We start from the raw sequence: 13824 nt of genomic DNA on the forward strand, positions 1-13824 counted from the left end.
AGGCTGATTTAACTGCCAATATTGGTCTTTTAAACCAATCCCTGAACGGCATCTGGCCTGAAATCGTCCAGATCTCGATCGGCAGGTTTGACTTTTCCATCGGATCAGGGATCGGATCTGCTATAACTATTAGATGTTCTGTTTAAAATGTATTGAAAAAGAGTTAAAACATAAAATAAATGCAGATAAGATATGAATTTACCTAAAGTTGTCCATAAACATGATTATAATAGCAAAAGTATTGATGAGCAGGTCAAATATATTTTAATCGGAGTCCAACTTTAACCCTCTACTTCTCAAGCTGCACTAACTCAGCCTGAAGTCCTCTTTTACTTTATGGCCCATATGGGGAGGGATCTATTACATAACCAAAGGGGAGGTACCTGTCTGAAGACCCAACTCACACCTCCCCCCTTACCTTCTTGGCTCCAACCTGCTTATCACTGTGACTTGGCCCCTCCAGACATAGGCAGCAGTTTATCAGCAAGTGAATGCAGCCCTCGTGAGATTCTGTCTAATTGATAAGTGGCTGTGGCAGTGCAATGATGCAACCACTAGAAAGGTCTCTATAGGCCTCCATTATGATCCGATTAATAGTCTGAAGGTTGATCAGATCTTCTTTATTCGGCCCACCCAATTCAGGTAAAGACCAGAAGGATTGAGGACATCACCAAATAAATGTATTGTACCATGTATGTCAAGCTTGAGGCTTTTCAATTTGCAGTGATTTGTATAAGTGATTGGAGTTGTTGGGTTGTTTGTGCAACTGTCTGTTATTTCCATAAATATGGCCCATTATTTTATTAGGCAAAAAAATCCCATCTGGTTGCTAGGTTTGTCTGAACCTAGCAGCTATAGCAAATTGTGGCGATTTAGAAAAAGGGTTATATAATTGCTAGCAAACAGGTGTTGTGGCAAGGATCAAAGTGAGAGCTAGATTCCGATATACAGCACTAAAGGTTGTGGTGTGGGAGACATGTTTTGGTGTTACATGAAGCAACATTTTGTTTCCAACCTTTGACTTTATGGAAGGACCATTCATTTCTTGTATTACAGGCAAACAGTTCTGCTATGTGCCATTAATTCACCCACGCAGTTTGCCCAGAAGCCTTTTTGCGGCCAGTCATTTTTGACTCTGAGTGTTTTAATGTCAGTTTGCTGACGTGAGTGTGTGGCGCGCTTAGTACATGTGAAATAAACACAAGCAAACTCAGGTTCTGGTCTAGTGAGCAAACGCACAACATGCCGTCAGAAAGAATTCCTTCATTTTACATCTCCCTCAGCATCTCATTAGAGCTGGAAATAATCCTGGGTCAAAAAAAAAAAAAATCTCTAACTTTATACCAACCAGTTACATTTATATTCTGAGTGCTACGAACATGCTGTTAAAAAAAACATATATAGAGGTTCTGTCTCCAGGAGTGTTTCATGTAACGGGCCAAGTGCTCGGATCAGCTTGATTTGGCCCACCGCCTGGGTGCACCCATGGCAAAGGAGTGTCTCTCTTATGGGCCAGACTAATACCCATAAACAAATAGAAACTAGAAGGTATGCCAAGAACAAGCCAGAGAATATAATCTTACACATAAGTCACATTTTCCATGTAACAGCTGTACAAATATCCTATGTAGGTGTTTGGGAGGTAGTACAGGTGTTGCTGTTGCGTTTTACAGTGCTTTGCAGGGCAGCTTTTTAATACCATTATAACGTTATTAAAAGGAAAGAAGTCGTTCTGTTGGTGCATTGGACGCTATATTGACAGGTTGAGAGGGGACAGTCAGGTTGGAAAAACAGTTAGTTAGGTTTAGGGACTTCAATAGCACATACTACTAAAAAAGTATATTTTTATGAAAATGTTTTTTGGTTTTTTTTTTTAGATGAAGCAGGGTTTTACATATGAGCTTGTTTATGCAATGTACTTTTATAGAGACCTACATTATTTATGGGTAAGCAATAGTTCTTTTACTCACGCTGGGTTTCCCTTATGATTGCTTTAGCCCAAAGGCTTGTGTAATTATATATCTCGCCCTTAGTGTGTTTTCTCAACCTGCCTTTGTGCTGTAGCCTTATGCCATTTATATGGGGGTCAGTGGACAGTGAATGTGGATTGTAGATATCATGACTGGGAGCAGCAGCCCCATGCACAGACTGCTTTATTACACTGCAATATTTACCCTGCCCTCCTAATCACCTCCCTCTGTTTGTCGCTCTGGCACAACCCTGGCATCTCTCATTTACTTACTCTCCCAGGACCCTCGACTAGGGGCCGCATACAATACTAAATATATAAAAGATGTCATTCACGACTCCATGGTAACTGACCTTTAGCATCTAAAAAAACAGTTCCAAATATCTAACCATATGTTATTCGGGTTTTTCCAATGAAGACACGCACTGCACACTCAACTGCAAGAGTATTCTTAAGCTGCAGAGTGTTGAACTTATGCCACTAAACTCACAAAACCTCTCCTATGCACAACTAATACTGACTGAATGCTCCACAGTAGCAACACCCTTTAGTGAATGTTCTGGGAGCTTCCCACTGTCACAGAGGATGGCTGGTCCAAGGTCCTAGGAACACAATCTGCGTACCTGGTGAGTGCGAAAAATGCAGAGAATCTACCTCACCCCTTAAAGGGGTAGTTCACCTTTAAATTAACTTTTAGTTTGATGTAGATGTTGATATTCTACAACCATTTGCAATTGGTCTTCATTTTTTTATTTTTTTACGGGGTTTCAGTTATTCAGCTTTTTGTTCAGCAGCTTTGTAGTTCAGTATTACAGCAGCTATCTGGTTACTGTGGTCTTACTTACCCTAGCAACCAGGTAGTTGTTTATACAGGAGAAGAGAATATGAAAAGGAGAGGGCCTGAATAGAAAGATTAGTAATAAAAAGTAACAATAGCAATAAAATTGTAGCCTCACAGAGCAATTGTCTTTGGCTGCTGGGGTAAGTAACCTCCATTTGAAAGCTGGAAAGAGTCAGAAGAGGAAGGTGGATAACTGAAAAACTAAAATAAATAAATATTGAAGAAGACAAATTGCTAGGAATATAAGTTGCCACCAAGCTCAGGCTGATTTTAAATACATGGTCTGGTCTTGTCACAAAATTCATGGATTTGGGGTATCGATCTCTAGGTGTCTTACAGCCATGCTCCTAAACCAGGTAGATGACTTGACCCCAACTAGAGCCTTAAAGGGGTTGTTACCTTTTAGCATAATATAGGTAGTTATTTACCTTTTTGTTCAGCAGCTCTCCGGTTTGGAATTTCTGCAGTTGCCAGGGTCTTGTTTACGTTAGCAACCAGGCAGGGGTTTGAGTCAGAGGCTGGAATATGAATAGAAGGGGGCCAAAATAGAAAGGCAAGGAATAAAAAAGTAACACTCAAAGCAGTATTTGTGGACAGCACCCACTTCTAACAAGCTACCTGTATATATATTTATTATATATCCGCTGCTGTTGAGCACACCCGATCATCTGTCCTGCTTGTGAAAACACGCTCAGTTTGAGAAAAAAAATTCTTTGATTGTTCTGTCATATTCTGCTAAACAAAGCACTCTATTCCTGTTCTGCTTGTCTCGTCCTGCACAGATTGGAAGCCTCATTTCAGGCTGATTGACCCTGTGCAGAATAAGCTCCCACCTGCCGGATGAAATGCCGCATCAGTCTCAGCATTAGCCTTGGCCTATGTACAGCCGCAACTGAATGGAGCTTTTCTAAGCTATTAACCTGAAAAACATTTATAATGCAATTTATAGGGCATATCCTCCATTAGGCTTTGGGGTATTATCTGCAGTGTCACAAATAGTTATGACCTGCATATCTTCAGTTATAAACCCATCTTTCACACAGCAATTTTCCCAGGAGATTCCCAGCAGAAAGTTGGTTTCCCGGCAGAGCTGATTATTTACTTTGTAGATGATTTATGTAGCAGTTAAGTTGCCCCATAATTTTACCCTTAGGGCTATTCCATACTGAGGGACGGCATGTTCAGCGCTCATATGCTCATTTTAGGAGCAAGCAGCCCCTATAGACTGGGTAAAGGTGTATGTGGGGAGGGTTTAATTGAGTCACATATTCTGCTAACAGCCTATGGTTAGTTATTGGTTAGCATGGCCTCTTTTTATTAGCTTGTGTCTCCTTTTGCACATGGAGTAGGCAAAATAAAATGTATATTGTTGAAAATTCCCATATACAGGGCATGATTTGCGCAGTTGATCAGTATCTCAGCACGTGACACGCCACTCACTCTCATTTTATAACGGTGGCAATCGGTCGGACCAGGGTGTGCACTCACAGTGTCACTTGGGAACCCTGACTGACAACTGCCTTGAGGAATGTGCACTGTGCCAAATGTATTTCCTCTGTGCAAACAATGTTTCCTTTGTGCCTAGTTTATATTTTTTGCAACATGTACCTACTGCGCATTTTGTTGTTTGTCTCTGTTCGCAGTATATTATTATTATTATTATTATTATTAACATGCATTTATAAAGCACCATCATATTTCGCAGTGCTGTAAATATATATACAGATATACACATAAAGCAACCAGTAACCAATATGGAGGTAAAGAGAGCCTTCCTAAATGATCTTGCAATCTAACCTGCAGTTAAACTTCTTGCATATATTTTGCACCAAAAAGACACTGCAGATCATAACATTTTTCCCTGTTCTAAACCAATATATTGCAAAATGTGAATTTTCATTCCGTTTTCCCTTTGTTGCTGGGCTCTCTCTCTTTGATTATCTTATTATCTGTGTGTCCTACAGCCTAAAATTAAGGCCAGTGACACACAGGGAGATTTGTCGACTCAACTGCGTTAAAAAATCGCTACAGTGGGTAGCAAATATCCCCGAAAATGCCATGATCTATGCAAACAGCGTCGGACTGGCCCACAAGGATGCCAGGAAAACTCCCGGTGGGCCCAGGTGTCAGTGGGCCCTTTTGCTTCTAACTATTTTGCCTATTTCATGGTGATTCCCTATTTCTGTATGGGAATATGGAAGCTTGATAGATGGAAGAATAGAGTATAGTATGTAGAGAAAAGAGACTAGGATAATAAAGAGTTTGAGGGAGGAGAGGAGGAATTATAAGTTTTAAAAGTGGGCCCATGGTCTCAGGCTTTCTAAGGGGGCCCCTGCCATCTCAATCCGACACTGTATGAACTATTTGAATCACCACAAGTAAATGTTATTTCTTGTGGCGATCCAGCATTATCGTGGGAAAATGTGAAAGCGGGTATTGCTGTGATTAAGCCAAGTGGCCACGAGTAATGTTATTTACTTACACCAATTCCAGTGTTAGCATAGGGCAAGGCATTTTTATTATTATTATAAACATTTATTTATGAAGCGCCAACATATTCCGCGTCGCTGTACAATAAGTTTTTTGGGGGGGAGCATTGGCGCCCGCTGCAGCCCTTGTTCACACCAATGAGCATACATATTAATGGGGGTCGAGTGAATTATTGGGGCTCGTTGTGTCCAGGTTTTGCACAGACTGTGTTTATGAAAAGCTTAGGTAATAATGGGATTTTTGTCCTGGTCTCATGATCAGTGAATGACTGATAAGTGCTAAATGCAGTGAGGTGAATGACATGGAAAATACACTGGTTATATTGTGGAGGGTATGGCTTAGTCCAGCGAGGGCATGTGATGCTTTCCTTCTTAAACCTTATTAACAAACCACCGTGTGTAAATATTCTGTTCTCAAACTGTTGCCTTTATTATTGCTAATCGTCTTTTCTTCAGTACTTTTATGCCCCTATATAATGTTAAACCAGCTAATAACTTGCACACTTTCAGGGATAAATAATGCTTGCTGCCATTCGGTGGAGCATACAGTAAGAAACTGTCATGCTGAAGTCCTTGGAATGTGGCATTGCTGCAAAGGCTACATTAAAAGCATTTATATATTTATATTGTCTAGTTAAACTGTAGTACCTAGGAGCAGCTCTCTGGCTCTGCGGTGTAACTCGCTTATCATCAGCAGCGTCTGGCCAAAGGGGAAGTATCTATTAACTAACCGCTGTCTGTTAAATGTGTATAAACAGTTTGTTCTATTATTGTTCTATCATTATTGCCTTATTCATTGCCATGGAGCAAAGGTATAGAGGGTGATGTGGAGCATTTTCTAACTCTACGTTACCCATTTATCTTCATGTAAATGGGACGTAAAAAACCTCAAATGCACCTCTCTTAATGGGTTTATGGTATACTTTTTATTTCTAAATAACAATGTTTTCATAGCAAGTAATTCACTGTTCACTTTAAAATGTTATTCTCTGATCCAATAAATGTATTTTTAGTAATATTGGTGTGAAGGCAGTAGTGATGTGCGGGTTACAAAAGGGGCGTTGCAGGCACATGCCTATATATCCAGCAGCCGACGACCCATGAATGATTTGCAGAGGTCGGCCCTGACCCATGAGTATTGTGCCAGCCCACTAATAGGCAGTCATCTCGGTGCATTGTGCCCGAGTCTGAGCTTTCAGAAGGAGCCAGCACTACACATTAGAACTGCTTTCAGGTAACCTATTGTTTCTTCTACTCCCATGTGACTGGAGGAGTCCCAAGCCGGACTTGGATTTCTTACTATTGAGTGCTATTCTGATATCTACTGGGAGCTGCTATCTTGCTCCCTTCCCATTGTTCTGCTGATCGGCTGCTGGGGGGGAAGGGAGGGGGGGGTGATATCACTCCAACTTGCAGCTCAGCAGTAAAGTGTTACTGAAGTTTATCAGAGCACAGGTCACATGGCTGTGGCACCCTGGGAAATAAAAAATATGGCTAGTCCCTATGACATTTCAATGCAGGATTCTGCTGGAGAAGCGCTATTAACTGATGTGTTTTGAAAAAAAACTTGACAGTATTCCTTTAACTTTTAATGTGTTCTAGAACTAGCAATTCTTAGCAACTTTTCAATTAGCCTTTGTTTTTGTTTTTTAAAGTTTTTGCCACCTTCTTCTGACTTTTTCCAGGTTTTGAATAGGAGTCGCTGAGTCCCTCTGAGTCTGCAATTTTGTTATTGTTACGTTTTATTATTAATCTTTCTATTCAGATGGTTCACTTATTCATATTCCAGTCTCTCTTTCATGCAAACCACTGCTTAATTTTGGAAAAAGCTAAATAAAGTCCCTCACCTTTCTTACTCGTGAGCTACAGTCAAATGTAAAAAGACTTGGAGAGCAACACAAGCACCATAAAAGTTCATGGAGGAGCCAAATAAGGGCTAAGATTGGCTATTAGGCAGCCTCTTTGCACATTATCAGCTTACAGGGGGCTTTATTTGGTAGGAAATCTTGTTTTTATTAAACCAAAATTTTCCCCCAAGTCAGGAATTCAAAAATAACTCCCTGGTTTGGCGGCACTGAGAGCAACACCCAAGGGGTTGGGGAGCAACATGTTGCCCCTGAGCCACTGGTTGGGGATCACTGCCCTACATCATAATAAAAAGTTTATTTAAAGTTCTCAGAGCTACACAAGTATATGGAGCAGATAGCCATATTAGTGCCCAAACATGACCAACCTAAGGTGTTTGTATTCAGAGGGGTTTTAATATGTGTATAAATATTTATTTATGGTAAATGAAGCACTGAGCGAGTGTTCCTTTATAGAGCCTTGGCGCATGTTAGGTTATTTGTGCGTGGCATCTATATAATAGTGCCAGTGTGCCGCTTATAGAGAAGCTGAGTTATTTTTATTCAGCGGTTTAGCCTACGGTCGTGTTTTGAACAAGGCAGGTTACTATTCACTAACTTGTGTACATTAAAGCATTGAGGAAATAATTTCCACTCATGTCATTCTTGCCAGAACATAACATCAGCTATAGGGCAATTATTATAATTGTTGTTTATCCCGGAGGATGTTAGAATTTTTCCATATAATTTCTGCCTTGGGTTTCACTAACAAAGCATATTGGGGGGTCCACAGTGTATGGGGTGGGGGGGGTTGGCCAGCTTGGCAGCCCTGTAGCTCCTGACAATGACAGCTTTTCAGGAGGGCCACCAACTTGACATGCCTCATTTAAAGGGCTAGTGTGTTACAGAATTGACAGAGTTCTTAACTACAAATTTTCGTTATGTTACTTTTTATTACTTAATTTTCTATTCAGGCCTCTCCTGTTCATATTCCAGTCTCTCGTTCTATTAACTGCCTTGTTGCTAGAATAATTTAGACCCTAGCAACCAGATAACTGCTTAAAGGTATAGTTCACTTTAAGTTAACTTTAAGTATGTTATAGAATGGCCAATTCTTTAGCAACTTTCTAACTCTTTGTAGCTTTCAAATGGGGTCACTGGCCCTGGCACCCAGAAAACGTTTGATACTCTATTACTTATCTTTCTATTTAGCCCCTCTTAAATTCATATTCCAGCCTTTTATTTAAACCACTGTCTGGTTGCTAGGGTAATTTAGAGTCTAGCAACCAGATAGGTGCAAAAATTGGCCAAATGTTGATTGGGCAGGTTTAAAAATCCCATTGGGATGATGAGCGCAGCATTGCGTTGATGTGGTCCTTGTCCTGTATCCTGTCAATGTGATTCAGTTGTTTGGCACATTGGGGGGGGGTCTCTTGAACACTGACCTATTACAGGCCACTAAGAATTATCCCTTACTCCAGTATCCCCTGATTAAGCTGAGCTTCCAGACTAGCAGCACTGAGCCATTTGAGTATTGACATGAAAACACCTGCCACTTTACCCAGTCCCGCGTGGCTTAGGCTAAGCTCCAATAACTTATGTAATCATATTTGCCATATGTTATTTGGTTTAATATCAAGGGTAAACACACCTGTGGCTTTGCACTGTAATTATGCCATGTTTGGCCTTGTCTGTTAATGATAATTAAAAGATGAATAGGCCCCAATTCTGTCTCATCCTATCTGGAAACATAAATTATGTCTCCTGTCAACACTCTTATCAGTCGCCAGCAGTAATGCTGGCCACATACGTTAAAATTATGTGTGGTTGCAGAAAAGATCGTTTATACACTTCACTAAAGTTCGCAAAGAAAAAAAAGAATTTTACCCGTATAATTCAGCACTAAACGTTTGCCAGTGCTCAAAATTTTCCATTCAGCCTGATTGACAAGATTACGATATCCAAGATATTGGCAACGGTTTCAAATGATAATATCGGTGCTTGTATGGCCACCTTAAGTCATAGCACAGGACAAATCCATGTCTAGTTCTTATAGTGGGGGAAGTCTGCCTTCTGCCCATAGGTGTTAGTCACCTGAGAATTAGCAGGGGATCAATGTGACCTTTACTGCAGCTGGCAGGGCCCTAGAGAGATATGGTCAAACCTACTTAGATAGCACAGTGTAAACTGGGAATGTAAATTCACATCAATGAGCCCTTCTCCTTGGGGTTGGACAGCAGGGGATGGTGTCTGCGTACCACTAGAATATTGATGGTGCACAGTGGATCTGTAAAGGGGACCTGTCACCCACACATAAAAAGCTGTATAATAAAAGTCCTTTCAAAATTAAACATGAAACCCAAATTCTTTTTTTAATGAAATCATCCACATCTTTTATAAATGTATTTAAAAATAAAAGCTGTCAATCATATATTGTCTGCCCTGCCTCTATGCCTGAGCTCAGGTTTTTAATTACAATTACTTTAACTTTCCATTCTGCACTTCCTAGATATCACCTAGAGGGCAAATGCATTAGGTTTTGGGGTTAAACAAAGCTTGCCTTAATAACAGTGTCCACAAAATGGCACCACAAAATGTCTGCTTGCTGTGACTGTAAATTCCAAGACTGAAAGGATGAAACATAAAATAGTTTATATGGTGTAAATCAGGGGTCTCAAACTCGCGGGCCATTTGCGGCCCTCGGTACAATATTTTGTGACCCGCACCAACGCCTTCTCAAAAGCAATGAATGGATCACGATTTTTATTGCGATTCAAGGGATAATGCAAGGCACGGCGGGCGGGAGCTGCTGATTGCGGAAATGACGTTATGCCATCATAACAGTTATTATGGGAAGACGTTCTGTGTGCACAATTAGCTGCTAAGGAGCTAATTGTGCACACAGAACGTCATCCCATAATAACTGTTATGATGGCATAACGTCATTTCCGCAGACAGCAGCTCCCGCCCGCCGTGCCTTGCATTATCCCTTGAAAGCCAATTTTTTGTGAAATCCCTTATGCGGCCCAGCCTCATCCTGACTTTGCCTCCTGCGGCCCCCAGGTAAATTGAGTTTGAGCCCCCTGGTGTAAATAAAGTTTATTTTGCTCAACTAATATGATTGAAAAGGATTTGGAATTATTTTTTAGGTTGACAGGTCCCCTTTAAAGGAACAGTAACACCAAAAAATTCAAGTGTATAAAAGAAATTCCAATATAATGTACTGCTGCCCTGCACTGGTACAACTGGTGTGTTTGCCTCAGAAACACTACTATGGTTTATATAAAGAATGCAGCTATGTAGCCATGGAGGCAGCCATTCAAAGAAGAAAAGGCACAGGCACATAGCAGATAACAGATAAAACACTATTGTATTCTACAGAGCTTATTAGTTATCTGCTATGTAACCTGTGCCTTTTCTCCTTTTTTCCAGCTTGAATGGCTGCCCCCATGGCTACACAGCAGCTTATTATATAAATTATAGTAGTGTTACTGTAGCAAACACACAACTTTTACCAGTGCAGAGCAACAGTACATTATATTTCATTTACTTTAAAACTCTTTAATTTTTTGGTGTTACTGTTCCTTTAACGTGACCATACACAGCCCAATCCACTTGTTTGGCGAGGTTGAATGGAAACGACGGGTATATTGGCCCTCGGATCGCATCAATGAGCCAATGTGGTCCCTGATCCCACTGGAAAATCAAACCTGCTTGATCGAGATCTGACCAATTTTAGGCCCATCAGGGGTGCCCATGCATGGGCAGATAAGTTGCCGAATCGGTCTGAGGGACCCAAATTGGCAGCAGAAATGTGCCTGTGTATAGCCACCTTTAGAGAAATGGTGTGCATATTTTGGCCACGGCCAGGCCCCACACAGCCTTAATAGGCCAGTGGCCGGTATTGTTGGTCATAGGATTGTGGGAATTATAGGTACCGTATATACTCGAGTATAAGCCGAGTTTTTCAGCACAAAATATGTGCTGTAAAACTCAGCCTCGGCTTATACTCGAGTCAATATACGCTGCTCTGGCATTCCTCACGCACACTCGCCCCCGTGCCTGTCTGTGTCCGCAAGTGCTAGTGTGCGTACGTAGGTTTGTGCATGCAGGGTCGGGCCCCAGTCCTGCAGGGCCCGCTGACTGCTCGCTAGTGTGCTTCTGCTCGCTATTGTTTTGAGCCGTACAGACACTGAGCACTTCAAAACTCCACACCCCCCTCAACAGCCCCCCTTCTTGGTCCCGCTGAACACCACTGGGTCCCGCAACAACGCCCCTTCTGGGTCCCGCCAAACACCACCGCAACGGCCCCCACCAAACACCATGGTAATGCCCCCCCCTTCCCTTCTGGGCCCCGCCGAACACCACTGAAACGCCCCCTACCTTTCCTTCTGGGCCCCACAGAACAGCACTGGCACCGCACCTGCTGAGCTCGGCTAAACACCTCTGACGATATTTAGGCGAAAGGAAGAACATGGCAAGCAACATAACAGACGGTGCGCCCTGTGTCATTTATATTGCCCTTAGCTCACTGCCAGGAGGTCGCTCCCTGAATACCCCAGGCGGCTATTCGCAGGAGACGCAAATGCTGAAAAAAAATGAAAATGGGCGTGTCTGCTTCAGACTAGTCATGGGAATGAGCTGCCGCCGTGACGGAGAATTACAGGATAAGCCAATACTTACACAGCCGTACTGCGCACCGTTCGCTTTGCAGCCCCATGAAGCTCATTCCCAGCGGTTCGGCTCCCTGTTAATATCGCTAGCAATTTGAACCTAGCGCCTTCCCTAGTGCGCAGGCGCTAGCTTCCCATTCCCAGGATTATAAGAGATTATGAGAGAAACATTTAAAGATGGCTGTGCATTCCACTGTGGAATGCAGGGCCATCTATAATTTGCTTTACAGGAGTTTTACAATATGTAGGAGAAAGGAAGAGCAAGGCAAGCAACATAGGAGCACAAAAAGAGAAAAAAAAACATTTGTGGTATTCTGCTTGTGCAAATGTGGGTGAGTTAATGCTTTCAGTCTAATGCTTAATCTTTAATGCTTTCAAAACATTTTCTACAGTGATCTTACTGGTGTGTCAGGGGTTAATGAAGTGCTCATTTATTTCTGTAGTGATCTTACTGGCATGTCTGCTAATTAGTATGGCAGCTTCAAGGAAGGAGGGTCAAGGGGTCCTCCATCCACCTTTCCCTAATCACCTTTCCCTAATCTGCAGCTGTCAACATGATATATTTATGAAGAGTTCACAGGGGGTCACATTGAGTGTCCTTTATTAATTATTTGATTATTGAAACGTAGCAGTAGCTGCTGTATTTCCCACCCTAGGCTTATACTCGAGTCAATAAGTTTTTCCAGTTTTCTTAGGTAAAATTAGGTACCTCGGCTTATATTCGGGTCGGCTTATACTCGAGTATATACGGTATTTAACAGCATAACTGGTAAAGTTTGCATTGCCTTTCCCATGCTGGAGATACCCATGCTGTACAGAACTTTGGCTCTCAGAAGGTCATGAACCTTGGTTAGTGGGTAGAGGTGCCGGTTGTACAGAATTGTAGCTCCCAGAGGCAGTGATGTAGCTGTATGGGCATGGGGAAGTTTGTGAGGCTCTTGCTAGAGAAGGTACAGGTATGGGACCCGTTATCCAGAAAACTTCGAATTATAGGAAGGTCATCTCCCACAGACTCCATTATAATCGAATAATTTAAAATTTTTTACAAATGATTTCCTTTTTTTCTCTGTAATAACAAAACTGTACCTTGTACTTGATCCCAGCTACAATATAATTACCCCTTATTGGAGGCAAAACATTCCTATCAGGTTTATTTAGACCAATTCAGGTCCCTTAGACCGATTCAGCAGCTAATTGGCCCGTGTATGGCCTGTACCGACGGGCCTGCCCGACTGATATCTGGCCTGAAATCGGCCAGACCTCGATCGGGCAGGTTAGAAAATCTAGTCGGATCAACTTTTCCTATGCCCGTCATTATAATTATCCTGGATTCTCCCGATATCGCCCACCTATAGGTGGGGATATCGGGAGAAGATCCGCTCGCTTGGCGACAGAAATTACCCCCTTATCAAAAACCCTAGGTCCTGAGCATTCTGGATAACAGGTCCTATACCTGTACTAGTACATGACCCTGCTGTATTAGGATCTCGCTAGAAGACTCACTGGTTATAAAGAACTATGGATATTCAAGCCCAGGGTTCTAGGGCATATGGCTCTTCCACACGCAGGAGCAGAGGGCCCTACCCGCTCGCTGAATGAAGACTGTGTCAACATGCCAGTGCAGTCTTTGTCAGGTGGTAAAATGGAACCTGCCAGATATCAGTTGGGTATGCCTAATGGTGGGCTCCATATACAGGCAAACTCAGTCTGGGAGATCAGGTTTAGGAAGGCCTGTGGGCTACACAGATATTTCACATTATAAGTAGCAGCTGCCTTTTAGATGCTGTTAGAGAAAAAGAACCATAGCCCGTTCTGCCTATTTTGGCCACTATCTTACTGATCATTTGTTATGCAACAGTTGAGTTGTGTCCAGAAATACCTGGAGAAAGCACCATGAAACCACTATGCACAGGCAGAAAGACAAACAGACTCTATTCTTTGTTGCCTTTTGGAATGGCTGCAGCAATACCCTATTGTGCTTACTCAATGCAGTGGATCCATTAAGGCT

General features: G+C 42.1%; 1 protein-coding gene across 4 annotated transcripts in view; it reads left to right on the forward strand.

Annotated features, from left to right (window-relative positions):
- The window catches only part of st3gal6 (ST3 beta-galactoside alpha-2,3-sialyltransferase 6), a 69659-nt gene that overhangs the window by 13971 nt on the left and 41864 nt on the right, over positions 1–13824 (forward strand). Inside the window, 1 exon segment of one of the 4 annotated variants that reach the window (NM_204096.2) lies at positions 2388–2595. The exons of the other annotated variants lie outside the window; for them this stretch is intronic. The gene's annotated coding sequence lies outside the window, so the exon portion shown is untranslated. 4 annotated transcript variants of the gene reach the window in all.

Source organism: Xenopus tropicalis, chromosome 2, assembly GCF_000004195.4.
Source record: "Xenopus tropicalis strain Nigerian chromosome 2, UCB_Xtro_10.0, whole genome shotgun sequence".
NCBI classification, from domain to species: Eukaryota; Metazoa; Chordata; class Amphibia; order Anura; family Pipidae; genus Xenopus; species Xenopus tropicalis.